Raw genomic sequence first — 11,537 nt, 5'->3', positions numbered from 1 at the left:
CGGCAACAGCCTGTCGGACAGGCCCTCACCCCGGGGAGGCCGAGACCTGACACGAGGTGGGGCAAAGAGGTCTGTCCAATACTCAATCAGCCCCGGGATGGACGGGGGCTGATGCAGAAGAGTGCCCTCAAGGAGCCCGTTGATACAACGTGCCGGATTTTTCTTGAAGGCACGCTGGACCACTGCATATTCCCACCTTCGTCGAGCACGCTTCCGCTCTGGAGGCTGTTGAATCCGTATGTTTGCAGCTTGATGGACAGCTGGTTCCATGCTCCCTAACTCATCCAAAGCAGGTAGCAACATTGCTCGGATAGTGTCCCGGCTAGTGGTAGGACCAAGAGCCAGAAGAGCGTCAAGAGACCGAAATCGGCGGCCCGATGGAGGGAGTTCAGAAACAAAGGACCAGATGGCAAGGTCAACGCTATCCCCCTGAGGTGGAACGTGTGGTAGAGGGGATCCGTCACCAGGCTCAGCCGCAGCGTCATGAGAACCATGAGCACTACTGGGGAGCTCGGCGACAAACCTAGCCACCATGTCCCGATAGGACTTCGTCCTACGCTGGCACTTGATGGACTCCAGCGTTCGAGCAGGAAAGGCCTTGGCGAGTTCCTGATTAAAGAACTTGCAGCCGTGGATGGTCAGGGTTGCTTCGGCATGGGCCAAACGCAAGAGTTCTTCTTCAGACCACCTGGCCTTCTTCCTCCCCGTCTGTATCTCCGCGTTGACTGCAGATGGATGAGCATGGCGCCGATGAACACCGAGCCCGGTCTTGGTGGAAAAAGACCGCGAGCAATCGGGGCAGACTATGGGGAGCGGCGCTCGACCCGCATCGGTTGGCTGGCTGGGTGGCTCATCAGCTGGCACAGGCGCTCCAGTGGGAGGCCTGGTACCACGTTTACTTCTTGTTGTTGGGCCAGCTGGAGCAAAGGCACGAGGGGAGGCAACCCCCGTACCCTAAACACACCCTGCTCTGTCGGTCGAGGAACTTTGGGAGACTTATGCCAAGGCATAACCTTCCTCAGAACCTCTCACGACCCCCGCCACGTGAAGGCCAGAGCTAGGATTTCCCACCGAGAGGCTAAGCGAACCATCGCCCACTCAACACCACTAGGATGCTAAGGAGTGGACCGAGAGGATCCGTATATGACGCATCATGTGAGCATTTGGAGAGTCATAGTTACTCCCGCCGTTTACCCGCGCTTGCTTGAATTTCTTCACGTTGACATTCAGAGCACTGGGCAGAAATCACATTGCGTCAACACCCGCTAGGGCCATCGCAATGCTTTGTTTTAATTAGACAGTCGGATTCCCCCAGTCCGTGCCAGTTCTGAGTTGATCGTTGAATGGCGGCCGAAGAGAATCCGCGCACCCGCGCGCCCCCGGAGGAGCACGCTAAGGCGGACGCGGCCTCGCAGCAAGGAAGATCCGTGGGAGGCCAAGGCACGGGACCGAGCTCGGATCCTGCACGCAGGTTGAAGCACCGGGGCGCGAACGCCGCGCAGGCGCGCGCATCCTGCACCGCCGGCCAGCACGAGGCCGACCAACGGCGAGAGCAGACCACGCCCGCGCTAAACGCCCGCACTTACCGGCACCCCTACGGCACTCACCTCGCCCAGGCCCGGCACGTTAGCGCTGACCCACTTCCCGACCAAGCCCGACACGCCCCGATCCTCAGAGCCAATCCTTATCCCGAAGTTACGGATCCAATTTGCCGACTTCCCTTACCTACATTATTCTATCGACTAGAGGCTCTTCACCTTGGAGACCTGCTGCGGATATGGGTACGAACCGGCGCGACACCTCCACGTGGCCCTCTCCCGGATTTTCAAGGTCCGAGGGGAAGATCGGGACACCGCCGCAACTGCGGTGCTCTTCGCGTTCCAAACCCTATCTCCCTGCTAGAGGATTCCAGGGAACTCGAACGCTCATGCAGAAAAGAAAACTCTTCCCCGATCTCCCGACGGCGTCTCCGGGTCCTTTTGGGTTACCCCGACGAGCATCTCTAAAAGAGGGGCCCGACTTGTATCGGTTCCGCTGCCGGGTTCCGGAATAGGAACCGGATTCCCTTTCGCCCAACGGGGGCCAGCACAAAGTGCATCATGCTATGACGGCCCCCATCAACATCGGATTTCTCCTAGGGCTTAGGATCGACTGACTCGTGTGCAACGGCTGTTCACACGAAACCCTTCTCCGCGTCAGCCCTCCAGGGCCTCGCTGGAGTATTTGCTACTACCACCAAGATCTGCACCGACGGCGGCTCCAGGCAGGCTCACGCCCAGACCCTTCTGCGCCCACCGCCGCGACCCTCCTACTCGTCAGGGCTTCGCGGCCGGCCGCAAGGACCGGCCATGACTGCCAGACTGACGGCCGAGTATAGGCACGACGCTTCAGCGCCATCCATTTTCAGGGCTAGTTGCTTCGGCAGGTGAGTTGTTACACACTCCTTAGCGGATTCCGACTTCCATGGCCACCGTCCTGCTGTCTTAAGCAACCAACGCCTTTCATGGTTTCCCATGAGCGTCGATTCGGGCGCCTTAACTCGGCGTTTGGTTCATCCCACAGCGCCAGTTCTGCTTACCAAAAGTGGCCCACTTGGCACTCCGATCCGAGTCGTTTGCTCGCGGCTTCAGCATATCAAGCAAGCCGGAGATCTCACCCATTTAAAGTTTGAGAATAGGTTGAGGTCGTTTCGGCCCCAAGGCCTCTAATCATTCGCTTTACCGGATGAGACTCGTACGAGCACCAGCTATCCTGAGGGAAACTTCGGAGGGAACCAGCTACTAGATGGTTCGATTAGTCTTTCGCCCCTATACCCAGCTCCGACGATCGATTTGCACGTCAGAATCGCTACGGACCTCCATCAGGGTTTCCCCTGACTTCGTCCTGGCCAGGCATAGTTCACCATCTTTCGGGTCCCAACGTGTACGCTCTAGGTGCGCCTCACCTTGCAATGAGGACGAGACGCCCCGGGAGTGCGGAGGCCGCCGCCCCGTGAAGGGCGGGGAAGCCCCATCCTCCCTCGGCCCGCGCAAGGCGAGACCTTCACTTTCATTACGCCTTTAGGTTTCGTACAGCCCAATGACTCGCGCACATGTTAGACTCCTTGGTCCGTGTTTCAAGACGGGTCGTGAAATTGTCCAAAGCTGAAGCGCCGCTGACGGGAGCGATTATTCCGCCCGAGAGCATCCCGAGCCAACAGCGGCGCGGGTCCGGGGCCGGGCCAGGTAGGTCCGTCATCCGGTAAGAACCGCGCGCGCTTGCCGGGAGCCCGAGCGCCCAAAGGGGCGAATCGACTCCTCCAGATATACCGCCGGGCAGCCAGCCAGGACACCGGGGCTCTGCCCAACAGACGCGAACCGAGGCCCGCGGAAGGACAGGCTGCGCACCCGGGCCGTAGGCCGGCACCCAGCGGGTCGCGACGTCCTACTAGGGGAGAAGTGCGGCCCACCGCACACCGGAACGGCCCCGCCCCGCGGCGAGTGGAAAGGCAACCGGACACGACCCCGCCGCGGATTGCTCCGCGCGGGCGGCCGGCCCCATCTGCCGAGGGCGGAGGCCAGTGGCCGGATGGGCGTGAATCTCACCCGTTCGACCTTTCGGACTTCTCACGTTTACCCCAGAACGGTTTCACGTACTTTTGAACTCTCTCTTCAAAGTTCTTTTCAACTTTCCCTCACGGTACTTGTTCGCTATCGGTCTCGTGGTCATATTTAGTCTCAGATGGAGTTTACCACCCACTTGGAGCTGCACTCTCAAGCAACCCGACTCGAAGGAGAGGTCCCGCCGACGCTCGCACCGGCCGCTACGGGCCTGGCACCCTCTACGGGCCGTGGCCTCATTCAAGTTGGACTTGGGCTCGGCGCGAGGCGTCGGGGTAGTGGACCCTCCCAAACACCACATGCCACGACAGGCGGCAGCCTGCGGGGTTCGGTGCTGGACTCTTCCCTGTTCGCTCGCCGCTACTGGGGGAATCCTTGTTAGTTTCTTTTCCTCCGCTTAGTAATATGCTTAAATTCAGCGGGTAGTCTCGCCTGCTCTGAGGTCGTTGTACGAGGTGTCGCACGCCACACCGCCAGCCGGCTGTGCACGCTACCGAGTAAGTACCGGTATGCGAACCGCCAGGCGACGGGCGCGCATCGCACGTTTAAGGAGACGCGGCCGGCCCCACAGGCGGCCACGACACTCCCAGGTCTGCGAAGCGGGGCAAACGCCGCGCGCTTCAGTATACGTAGCCGACCCTCAGCCAGACGTGGCCCGGGAACGGAATCCATGGACCGCAATGTGCGTTCGAAACGTCGATGTTCATGTGTCCTGCAGTTCACATGTCGACGCGCAATTTGCTGCGTTCTTCATCGACCCACGAGCCGAGTGATCCACCGTCCTGGGTGATCTTTTCATAGTTTCCACTATCTCTTTCAAGACAGTTGCATAGGCGGGACTGAGGCGTGTGGCGGCCCCTGTTCCAGCGTTCAGTGTCCAACGGCCTCACGGCCGATGGGCGTCGTACGGCTCCACACCGGAGCGGACAGGCACTCGGGCGAAAGTCATTCAAAACCGGCGCCAGGCGCCAGGTGCCGCAGGCCAGCCGCTCCAGCGCTTCAGCGCTCGTACCACACAACATTGCCGTTAGTTTTGAGACGAACGCGTGGTTCCGCACGCGGCGCACGGCTACTGCGAGCCGTACAGGTAGCGTGTTGCGCGACACGACACGCACATCGAAAGACATGCAGTCTAGTCGGTAATGATCCTTCCGCAGGTTCACCTACGGAAACCTTGTTACGACTTTTACTTCCTCTAAATGATCAAGTTTGGTCATCTTTCCGGTAGCATCGGCAACGACAGAGTCAATGCCGCGTACCAGTCCGAAGACCTCACTAAATCATTCAATCGGTAGTAGCGACGGGCGGTGTGTACAAAGGGCAGGGACGTAATCAACGCGAGCTTATGACTCGCGCTTACTGGGAATTCCTCGTTCATGGGGAACAATTGCAAGCCCCAATCCCTAGCACGAAGGAGGTTCAGCGGGTTACCCCGACCTTTCGGCCTAGGAAGACACGCTGATTCCTTCAGTGTAGCGCGCGTGCGGCCCAGAACATCTAAGGGCATCACAGACCTGTTATTGCTCAATCTCGTGCGGCTAGAAGCCGCCTGTCCCTCTAAGAAGAAAAGTAATCGCTGACAGCACGAAGGATGTCACGCGACTAGTTAGCAGGCTAGAGTCTCGTTCGTTATCGGAATTAACCAGACAAATCGCTCCACCAACTAAGAACGGCCATGCACCACCACCCACCGAATCAAGAAAGAGCTATCAATCTGTCAATCCTTCCGGTGTCCGGGCCTGGTGAGGTTTCCCGTGTTGAGTCAAATTAAGCCGCAGGCTCCACTCCTGGTGGTGCCCTTCCGTCAATTCCTTTAAGTTTCAGCTTTGCAACCATACTTCCCCCGGAACCCAAAAGCTTTGGTTTCCCGGAGGCTGCCCGCCGAGTCATCGGAGGAACTGCGGCGGATCGCTGGCTGGCATCGTTTATGGTTAGAACTAGGGCGGTATCTGATCGCCTTCGAACCTCTAACTTTCGTTCTTGATTAATGAAAACATACTTGGCAAATGCTTTCGCTTCTGTTCGTCTTGCGACGATCCAAGAATTTCACCTCTAACGTCGCAATACGAATGCCCCCGCCTGTCCCTATTAATCATTACCTCGGGTTCCGAAAACCAACAAAATAGAACCGAGGTCCTATTCCATTATTCCATGCACACAGTATTCAGGCGGGCTTGCCTGCTTTAAGCACTCTAATTTGTTCAAAGTAAACGTGCCGGCCCACCGAGACACTCAATAAAGAGCACCCTGGTAGGATTTCAACGGGGTCCGCCTCGGGACGCACGAGCACGCACGAGGCGGTCGCACGCCTTCGGCTCGCCCCACCGGCAGGACGTCCCACGATACATGCCAGTTAAACACCGACGGGCGGTGAACCAACAGCGTGGGACACAAATCCAACTACGAGCTTTTTAACCGCAACAACTTTAATATACGCTATTGGAGCTGGAATTACCGCGGCTGCTGGCACCAGACTTGCCCTCCAATAGATACTCGTTAAAGGATTTAAAGTGTACTCATTCCGATTACGGGGCCTCGGATGAGTCCCGTATCGTTATTTTTCGTCACTACCTCCCCGTGCCGGGAGTGGGTAATTTGCGCGCCTGCTGCCTTCCTTGGATGTGGTAGCCGTTTCTCAGGCTCCCTCTCCGGAATCGAACCCTGATTCCCCGTTACCCGTTACAACCATGGTAGGCGCAGAACCTACCATCGACAGTTGATAAGGCAGACATTTGAAAGATGCGTCGCCGGTACGAGGACCGTGCGATCAGCCCAAAGTTATTCAGAGTCACCAAGGCAAACGGACCGGACGAGCCGACCGATTGGTTTTGATCTAATAAAAGCGTCCCTTCCATCTCTGGTCGGGACTCTGTTTGCATGTATTAGCTCTAGAATTACCACAGTTATCCAAGTAACGTGGGTACGATCTAAGGAACCATAACTGATTTAATGAGCCATTCGCGGTTTCACCTTAATGCGGCTTGTACTGAGACATGCATGGCTTAATCTTTGAGACAAGCATATGACTACTGGCAGGATCAACCAGGGAGCTGCGTCAACTAGAGCTGAGCAGCCGGCCGCCCGGGAGTGTGTCCCGGGGGCCCGCGCGAACACGCAAGCGTCCGCTCAATTATTCTGCAAACAGGAGGAGGCTGAGCTCCCCTGCACAACACACCTCGAAACCCTCTCAGGTCCCGGCGGCGCGCAGCGCCGTCCTAAGTACTTGGTCGGGTTCGAGAGAGGCGCAATCGCCCGGAGTTAGGCGAGTAGACGCTTTAGGTGCGACCACCCGTGCTCCCAACTGAGCTTGCCGCTGCCGACAGAGGCCCGGGAGCGTGCTGTCGTGGCATTGCCGGCGGGAGACAACACGCGCCACCTACGGTGACCGGCAGCTCCAACGCCGGCGCCACAGAAGGACAAAAGCCCCACTTGGGTGCCGAAGCGAACTCTCCCAGCACAGCGCACGCGCCAACACGTCCGCACAGCTGCGATACAAACCACCTGCGAGAACCGCTGGGGCGACCGAGCAGCAGACGGCGTCGCGGCGCCGAGCGCCGGGCGGCGGCGCATCCTCAGCGCACAAAGTCCTCAATCGGACCAGCACACTGCAGATGGCCACCGCGCTTCGCACCGGGCCCGCGAGGACCTACTTTGGCCGCAAGGCGCCGCGAGCAGGGGGCGCCGGCGCGCAGCTGCGCCGCCTGCCGCGTCCGTCGGCCGGCGCGCCTGCCACTGGCCGCCCCCACCAGCCGGCTGTAGCGCGTGCGCCCACGCACCGCGCTGCCAGCACGCCGGGCGGCCCCCCCTCACCGGCCGGGGACGGTCCCACCCAGCCACCGCCGCGTATCGCCTCACACCCAGATCCCCTTTCACGTTCGTGGGCATGGTGGGTATCCCTGAAACAACCGGTTAATAGCTCGACCGATCGTCGCCAACACTGATTCACCTCTAGCGAGAACAACCGCACCACAACGGGTTACCAGTTGTTCATTTGCGTAACGTCACCAGCAAACGTACACGTCCATCGCCATTTGCAACGAGTATTGCATGCCTGTGTCAGGTGTCACAACACACTACGTCTGCCCACATAGACGCAACAACATGTGCACGCCTAGAGAACACGTGGAAGGTCGACCCCGTACGTATGCGGTGTCCATTGCGCGAACGACTGTCAGCCGGCCTCTGCAGCATGTCGCAGATGTGGAACACGGTGCAACATGCTATCACGGTGTGTGAGAAGAGACGACTACGTCCGAATACACGCTCCACTACATCAACAGACTGCTCATGCTGATCGCCATCCAGGGCGTCCGTTCCTCCCACACGTCTGTATGGCGTACCACACTGCAATCCAGCTCTTATAGGGAGACGACACGTAGCTGCGTGCACAATATTTGGACTGTATGGTCCGCCGTTGCTAGGCGCAGTCGTCATACGGCCACATGTGCCACGATGTATCATTCAGTACATACGGACCAATGTGCAGTACAGTTTGTGGGTTTTGCGTACATCGGCGGACAGGTGACAGGCCGTACCACAACGTAGGCTGAGTACGTCGGCATGCGAAGGGCGTTGAACATGCAAACTTCTCACCGACCAGCTTGCGAAGGCAGGGGGGAAGGGGGGGGGGGCATGTACGTCCTGCTGCTATCCACATTACAGTGTATAGCAGGAGCATGTGGAAAGTCAGCAACACCTGCAAGGTGTTTAACATGACGCGATACACAGGGGACCGGGCAGTGCGAGTAGCGAACTATATTGCGAGGGTTGCGGTTAGGCAACACTACACTAATTTAACGAGTTGCATAACAATTACAGAGCAGGTTCAGCGACAACGTGCGTCAGGTTAAGGCGCAATATAGTTTTGGTTACGGCGCACTTTAGGTTAGGTTAAGGCATATTATAGGTTAGGTTAAGGCATATTATAGGTTAGGTTAAGGCATATTATAGGTTAGGTTAAGGCATATTATAGGTTAGGTTAAGGCATATTATAGGTTAGGTTAAGGCATATTATAGGTTAGGTTAAGGCATATTATAGGTTAGGTTAAGGCATATTATAGGTTAGGTTAAGGCATATTATAGGTTAGGTTAAGGCATATTATAGGTTAGGTTAAGGCATATTATAGGTTAGGTTAAGGCATATTATAGGTTAGGTTAAGGCATATTATAGGTTACGTTACGGCACAACATGGGTTACGTTACGGCACAACATGGGTTACGTTACGGCACAACATGGGTTACGTTACGGCACAACATGGGTTACGTTACGGCACAACATGGGTTACGTTACGGCACAACATGGGTTACGTTACGGCACAACATGGGTTACGTTACGGCACAACATGGGTTACGTTACGGCACAACATGGGTTACGTTACGGCACAACATGGGTTACGTTACGGCACAACATGGGTTACGTTACGGCACAACATGGGTTACGTTACGGCACAACATGGGTTACGTTAAGGCACAAATTAGGTTAGGTTAAGGCACAAACTAGGTTAGGTTAAGGCACAAACTAGGTTAGGTTAAGGCACAACGTAGGTTAGGTTAAGGCACAACGTAGGTTAGGTTAAGGCACAACGTAGGTTAGGTTAAGGCACAACGTAGGTTAGGTTAAGGCACAACGTAGGTTAGGTTAAGGCACAACGTAGGTTAGGTTAAGGCACAAATTAGGTTAGGTTAAGGCACAAATTAGGTTAGGTTAAGGCACAAATTAGGTTAGGTTAAGGCACAAATTAGGTTAGGTTAAGGCACAAATTAGGTTAGGTTAAGGCACAAATTAGGTTAGGTTAAGGCACAAATTAGGTTAGGTTAAGGCACAAATTAGGTTAGGTTAAGGCACAAATTAGGTTAGGTTAAGGCACAAATTAGGTTAGGTTAAGGCACAAATTAGGTTAGGTTAAGGCACAACGTAGGTTAGGTTAAGGCACAACGTAGGTTAGGTTAAGGCACAACGTAGGTTAGGTTAAGGCACAACGTAGGTTAGGTTAAGGCACAACGTAGGTTAGGTTAAGGCACAACGTAGGTTAGGTTAAGGCACAACGTAGGTTAGGTTAAGGCACAACGTAGGTTAGGTTAAGGCACAACGTAGGTTAGGTTAAGGCACAACGTAGGTTAGGTTAAGGCACAACGTAGGTTAGGTTAAGGCACAACGTAGGTTAGGTTAAGGCACAACGTAGGTTAGGTTAAGGCACAACGTAGGTTAGGTTAAGGCACAACGTAGGTTAGGTTAAGGCACAAATTAGGTTAGGTTAAGGCACAAATTAGGTTAGGTTAAGGCACAAATTAGGTTAGGTTAAGGCACAAATTAGGTTAGGTTAAGGCACAAATTAGGTTAGGTTAAGGCACAAATTAGGTTAGGTTATGGCACAAATTAGGTTAGGTTAAGGCACAAATTAGGTTAGGTTAAGGCACAAATTAGGTTAGGTTAAGGCACAACGTAGGTTAGGTTAAGGCACAACGTAGGTTAGGTTAAGGCACAACGTAGGTTAGGTTAAGGCACAACGTAGGTTAGGTTAAGGCACAACGTAGGTTAGGTTAAGGCACAACGTAGGTTAGGTTAAGGCACAACGTAGGTTAGGTTAAGGCACAACGTAGGTTAGGTTAAGGCACAACGTAGGTTAGGTTAAGGCACAACGTAGGTTAGGTTAAGGCACAACGTAGGTTAGGTTAAGGCACAACGTAGGTTAGGTTAAGGCACAACGTAGGTTAGGTTAAGGCACAACGTAGGTTAGGTTAAGGCACAACGTAGGTTAGGTTAAGGCACAACGTAGGTTAGGTTAAGGCACAACGTAGGTTAGGTTAAGGCACAACGTAGGTTAGCTTAAGCACAACGTAGGTTAGGTTAAGGCACAACGTAGGTTAGGTTAAGGCACAACGTAGGTTAGGTTAAGGCACAACGTAGGTTAGGTTAAGGCACAACGTAGGTTAGGTTAAGGCACAACGTAGGTTAGGTTAAGGCACAACGTAGGTTAGGTTAAGGCACAACGTAGGTTAGGTTAAGGCACAACGTAGGTTAGGTTAAGGCACAACGTAGGTTAGGTTAAGCACAACGTAGGTTAGGTTAAGGCACAACGTAGGTTAGGTTAAGGTACAATATAGGTTAGGTTAAGGTACAATATAGGTTAGGTTAAGGTACGATATAGGTTAGGTTAAGGTACGATATAGGTTAGGTTAAGGTACAATATAGGTTAGGTTAAGGTACGATATAGGTTAGGTTAAGGTACAATATGGCGTAGGTTCAGATACACATTGTTGTAGGGAAAGGTGTATTGGGGGGGGGGGTGCGGCGGCAGGTTCGTTGATAGTGATTATCGTAATTGGATGCCTGCGGTATTATCTGATTTGTCACGTCAGGATGCACTTTTGGCTCATGACAGGCGGCGCTCCAATTCCATGGTTGTGGCAGATCTGTGTCTTTCATTCCTGCCATTGAATGTGTGCTGTGACAGGAGGCAGTATTGTGATGTTGGGTGCACCCCTGTGTAGGACATGTGTGGGTGTTCGTGGCTTAGCTGAGCAATGTGCGGATGTCGGAAGGGTGGGATATTGTGTTTTCTGGGTGGACCTCCCGGTCTGGTAATGATAGTGTGGATTGTGTCATGTGGCGGAGAGGATGCACTGGATGTTCTTCCATGCTGGTGGTTAGATATTGTGTGTGTGCCTGTTACAGGCAGAGAGTAGTGTGTGATAAGAGAGTAGTGTGTGATAAGAGAGTAGTGTGTGATAAGAGTGTCTGGCTGACGTGTGGTTCTCATTGTGTGCAGAGTCTTTCAGCATGTATAGGGACGGTTGTATACATTGTATTCTGATGGCTCTGCATCTATTACTCATCAGTGCCGTGTATACGGTTACTCTGGTTCCAGTCGAAACTGTTCTATCTCTGTACATTAGTGACACTGCGGCTCCACTATGTTGCCGCCCCTGTCGGCCGTT

General features: G+C 54.5%; 2 non-coding genes and 1 pseudogene across 2 annotated transcripts; all 3 read right to left on the bottom strand.

Moving 5' to 3' along the window:
• The window catches only part of LOC126475569 (large subunit ribosomal RNA), a 7,767-nt pseudogene extending 3,722 nt beyond the window's left edge, over positions 1–4,045 (bottom strand).
• Positions 4,046–4,233: 188 nt separating this feature from the next.
• LOC126476402 (5.8S ribosomal RNA) lies at positions 4,234–4,388 on the bottom strand. Its single transcript, XR_007586942.1, has one exon. It is a non-coding gene; the product is annotated as a 5.8S ribosomal RNA (ribosomal RNA).
• A 351-nt stretch (positions 4,389–4,739) lies between these two features.
• LOC126476828 (small subunit ribosomal RNA) lies at positions 4,740–6,648 on the bottom strand. The gene has a single exon (XR_007587267.1). It is a non-coding gene; the product is annotated as a small subunit ribosomal RNA (ribosomal RNA).
• Positions 6,649–11,537: the final 4,889 nt, after the last annotated feature.

The sequence above is a fragment of the Schistocerca serialis genome, chromosome 4 (assembly GCF_023864345.2).
Source record: "Schistocerca serialis cubense isolate TAMUIC-IGC-003099 chromosome 4, iqSchSeri2.2, whole genome shotgun sequence".
NCBI classification, from domain to species: Eukaryota; Metazoa; Arthropoda; class Insecta; order Orthoptera; family Acrididae; genus Schistocerca; species Schistocerca serialis.
This window is presented reverse-complemented; position numbering and strand designations above follow the sequence as displayed.